This window comes from Sinocyclocheilus grahami, unplaced genomic scaffold (assembly GCF_001515645.1).
Source record: "Sinocyclocheilus grahami isolate Dianchi unplaced genomic scaffold, SAMN03320097.WGS_v1.1 scaffold1966.1, whole genome shotgun sequence".
Lineage (NCBI taxonomy): Eukaryota > Metazoa > Chordata > Actinopteri > Cypriniformes > Cyprinidae > Sinocyclocheilus > Sinocyclocheilus grahami.
Genome location: NW_015507145.1, coordinates 108,405 through 113,610, shown reverse-complemented (window position 1 = coordinate 113,610; position 5,206 = coordinate 108,405). Strand labels below are relative to the sequence as shown.

Below are 5,206 nucleotides of genomic sequence, written 5' to 3'. Positions count from 1 at the left end.
ATGAAATAAAGGACTGATGATGGTGACAAGTTCTATTCCCCGTTTTTGTGCCACCTCAGAGAAAGAAAGACAACAGGGGGAAAAAGTTACTAATTTTCTATCACCAGTGGAGGAAACATCTTACCAATATACTTATGATTAGAATCATACTTAAGATATTAATCCCAATATGAGATCTAGAAATGGTTCAAACTGAATAACATCTTACTGTAGTCTCTGTGTTGGGTGCCTCTTTTCCCTGAAAAACGCGTGCTTGATCTAAAAATGTAAACCAATATCTTATCATTAGCAGTTATCAGTATTTGTAGAGGTGAAAAAAATAAAAATTACTCCGAAACTGTCATCGACACAAGCATAACAAATATAAAACATTTCTCAACTTTCCTATATATTCCAGTGTTTCCGAGTGTAAATTGCAGTTTTCTCATTCACTGTACTTATTCCGATGCTCCTTTACTTCTCACGAGTTTGAGTTTTAAACTAGCTGACATTAATACAAACACACAGATCATTGAAATACATAACTACTAGCCAGCGCGCTAATGCTAATCGCGATTAACCTCTCACTCACATAAATTATGGACACAAAACATAACTTTACGTTGGTTTGACTGAAAAATGTTGTGTTACCTGATATGCAGTCTGCCCCTTCCTCTGTGTTCACACTCCAGCTTCTGTTCTCCGTTGACATGTCACAACTCATATTAGTTTAAAATAAGAATGTAACAGGCACATAATCAGGAACTGAGTGACCGAGTAATCTCACGGGTCAGTAGCAAACACACATCACCAAACGGATGTACAGTATATTCAAACCTGACCAGTAAGAAGGCACGCACTTTTGTCATTGGCCAGTTTCGTGGATGACAGTCAGATTAGCCAATCATGATGAAAGCAACCAGGTGAAACAACCAATTGCAATTGTTTCAGAGTGGTAACGAAAGTACTACACAAAATTGTAAATCCACACAAAATCTCACTGCTCTTTTGAGATTAAAACTGCATCCATTATACTTATTGTTACTAATGACAATAATTATATTTGTACATATACATTTGGATTTTTGAAGAGGTGTTTTGATCAAAATATCATAAAATGCTAATAAATAAAATATTAATGATCATAATAATTCAAAAGGCAGATATTTCTAGTTAATGACATGACATTGATTCAACAGATATTTAAATTTTTTTTTTTTTAATAATTTGTTTTTGGTAAAAAAAATTGTTGCCCATTTAGAGCCCATGCACTCATTTCCCATTTGTGACCCAAATAGGACCCGCATAGGGAGCCCATCTGTTTTTGCCAATGTGGGACCTACTTAGCTGACCCAAGTGGGCCCCAGATAAGATGCCCATTTTGGGACCATGCCCACTTGGTACCCATGTAGACCCAGCATAAACCATGTGGGGCCCACACATACATGTTGGTTGGGACGACACGACACACGATTATGGAAGGCCAGGTCTAATAATGTGAACACGTTAAGGAGTATTTTATATGGAATTTTAAACCTAGTTTGATGATATTATTGCCTTAATTAGCGGAAATACTGAGCAAACCCACTCTTGAAAGGATTTTAAGCAAAGAATTGCATCACCCCACGTAAGTCACAAAATTATTACAGAAGTAGGCCTATTGCACATAAAGAATCACAAAATCAAAAGATTATAATTTACGTAGCATATGTAGCCTAGATGTGAATGATCCAGCATCATGTTCAGAATGTAAGCATTGACTTGGGAGCATAAAACGTTCTTTAACAATATACTATGGGAAAATTAGAACACTGTGAAAATGTTGAAGTTTGCAGATGCAAGTTATAATAATAATAATGATGTAGCATGTATGGAAACCAACATTTTACTTCATACACCATAATGCCACAAAAAATATTAATCGGGTCAGTTTTAATGCATAAACACGTTTAGTACTGTCATGAAATTGTATTTTTATTATACGTGTTTACTACATGTTTAATAGTAATAAGGTACCATGTTGTTGTGATGTGCATATAGGTCCAAGTCTGATTTTTTTTTAAATAAGAAATTATATGTGTAAAAAGTTTTGAGATCGAACCAAATCATAAGACGGATTTCTCGTTGTGATTTCTATTGTTCGTTCATAGTCGTACCATCCACTAGATGGCAGCACGGACCGATCTGATAGCAGCTCTAGCAGTTTATATTGATCACCAGCATTGAGGTATTATCATATACATCATTTTGTCTTCTAGGATGGATGACCTTTATGACTTTTTGAAGTCAAGAAACGTTTCTGACGACATCATACAGCGAATGTAACAGGATAAGGTATTCATGAAACTAATAAGTATATATGTATCACACGTGCAGTACCTAAAAATTGTCACAGAGAAACTTTGGAACAATATATTCTGTTTAAATAATATTCTCCAGTAGAAGTCCTTAAACTGCTCTGTCTTGTTTCTTTCTAGATATACTGAGTACTCAGTAATCCTATGTCTCTGGTTCAAAAAACAAACCGCCTCTATAACTCTATAACAACCAGTTGACTGTACATTATTCCTTATACATTATTATCAATTCAAGTCACCTTTATTTCTTGTCACCTTTATTTCAAGTCACCTTTATTTCTATAGTGCTCAATACATATTGTTTTAAAGCAGCTTGCAGTAAGAAACAGGACAATTATGGTCTTTAAAAATAATAAATAGTGAGATTGTTCAGCTGAAGTTAGTTCAGCGTTAATTCAGTTACATTTAAAACAGTTTAAGATCAGTTATGAAATGAGTTCAATCCAGCTATAAAGCAGCTCTGCAGTAATGTCATTGTCCATCTCAGCTCAGTTCTCATCCAATGTCACTTCAGTTGAATCAATAATATTTCTGAATTATACCTCACAGGGTCACTGTCATCAGAGAATGGTAAACTTATATTTAAAGTGTTTTAAAGTATATTGTTTTTGCAGATTGATTGCAGTGTCATACAGCTTATGACAGATGACCAGCTGAAGTATTATCTGCCTTCCTATGGTGACGGACTGGCTGTTCATGGATACTGCAGGAGAAAAGAACACAATCCCAGTGGCCGAAAAGCTAAACCTTTTGATCGGCTGAGAACCAGGCTAGCAAGAAGCAAAGGTGACACTGACAATGTATGTGAAAAAAGTGTGTCAAAAAATGCTCAAAAGAGTATGCCAAAAATTGAGATGGGATGGATGCATTTTCGAGAAGGGAAGTTTACTCAGGTACGAACAAAAAAAGGTGGGGGTACACGGAAAATTTGTGTGTCAAAGGACACTTGAAAAAAGGATCTACGTGAAAAAGCTGTCAATTGTTTTTTTCCTGATGTCAGTTCAGAGGGAAACTTCACAGATTTTGTGAAGATGTGGACAAGAAGAGCTGTTTGAGGTCATGGATCATCATAACTGTCGAAGAGTCCCAACAGCAGATAATATCGAGCAGCTCTTGGAGGAAATGGCACATCAGAAGCTGATTCAAGAACCTGCGTTTGTGATAGAGCAGTGGCATTATGTGCTTGCACCTATGAGAATTGAGCTCCAGGACATTGCAGTTGCCTATGATGAACTCCAACCGACATCAAGAAAGGTCATGATTTCAGAGCTTACCCTGCTACGATGAATGTACAACAAAAACAGACTGGCAGGTATCTAAGTACATTTCTTAGAGAATCAGATAAACAACACCTGTCCCTGTTCCTTGGGTTTTGCACCGGGTCAGATTTGTTCCTTGGAAAGAACATCACCGTTAGCTTCACACAATTGGAAGGCTTTCAGAGAAGACCCATTGCACACACATGTGGCTGTTACCTGGAGCTGCCTGTGAATTATGATAACTACCCAGAGTTTCGCCATGAAATGAACAAAGTGTTAGAGAGCAACATATGGGTCATGGATATAGTCTAGTACACTTAGTATAGACTTACTATTTAGGAAGGAACTGAAGATAAGCTTAAACAACATAATTGAGGTCAAAGCAAGCTTTATATTTTGTTTTTGTTTTTTTCTCAAGTTGTGTTTTACATGTTCACATTTCCAAAGTTCCTGTTAATATTCTCTCTGAGGCACAAGGGTTGAAAGGGCCTTTTTGTTATTCCAGTTACAAAGTTTCTACAATCATTTGTCATGTATGAACATAAAACGAGATTTGTATTCTATGGGTCAGTAGTGAAGACAAACAAGTTAAGTCTTCAGCAACACATCTCCAACTCACTGTTAATTAGCTCCCAAAGTGTTATGTACAAGTCCACTGCTGCAAACACATTGTTTGTAAGGTTCAAATCATGCTCTGACATAAGATCAACACATGTGCTAAAAATGTCTTCATTGCATGGAAAGTCCTTGAAAACACACTCTTCTAAACAAACTGGAACCTTCTGCAGGTGGGTCTGTGGCTCCATATAGATGAGACACTGCATACATGATGGATGGTTGGCCATGTGGTGACCGTTGTCATGGAAACACCTGCCTCACCAGCCGAATCAGCCTCCTACACCCGCTCACAATCACCTGATTACTAATCACGGACACCTGCACCCACTTACCACACCAGTCAAAAGCACACTCACCTCAGTCACTCGTCGGCTGGTCTCAAGGTTACAAGCATCTCAGCACGGGTTCCTTGCCTACCTATCCACCTGTCAAGCCTCGGATTCCTCAATTCTCTGCCGAAGGACCAGAGTGTCGACCCCAGATAAGACTGTGTTCTCTGCTTCCATTGATTCCTCGGTTTGATTCTTTTATGTTGGAAGCTGCTCCTCAGTTCCTTTTAATAAACTCACTGACTAACTTTAATCTGCCTGTTTGCCTCTTTGTCCCGGTTGTGATAGAAGACCAGCCCCTTTAAACGGATAACAACAAGGACTCATGGATCCTCGGAGCACATCCTCACCGGAATCCGTTACTGATCGGACTGTCACCACCTCCTCACCCGCCTGTCCCCTGGCCCGGCCAGCGAGCTTCTCAGGTGAGGCAGCCTTCTGCAGCGAGTTTTTGTTGCAATGTTCCCTCTACCTGGAAATGCAACCACACCTGTTTGTGACGGAGCGGGCCAAGGTGTCTTTCATCATCTCGTTGCTGTCTGGAAGAGCCTTGCACTGGGCAGAAGCCTTATGGAATTCGCAGAGCCCGTGGATTCACTCACTGGATGGCTTTGTGAAACACTTCCTGGAGGTATTCGGCCAATCGACCACAGAGGTCACAGTG

At 38.9% G+C, this 5,206-nt stretch overlaps 1 long non-coding RNA gene across 1 annotated transcript; it reads right to left on the bottom strand.

The window, feature by feature from the left end:
- LOC107573522 (uncharacterized) lies at positions 1-780 on the bottom strand. Its single transcript, XR_001607518.1, has 3 exons — positions 631-780; positions 209-258; positions 1-54 (listed from the first exon to the last, which is right to left on the bottom strand). It is a non-coding gene; the product is annotated as an uncharacterized lncRNA (long non-coding RNA).
- Positions 781-5,206: the final 4,426 nt, after the last annotated feature.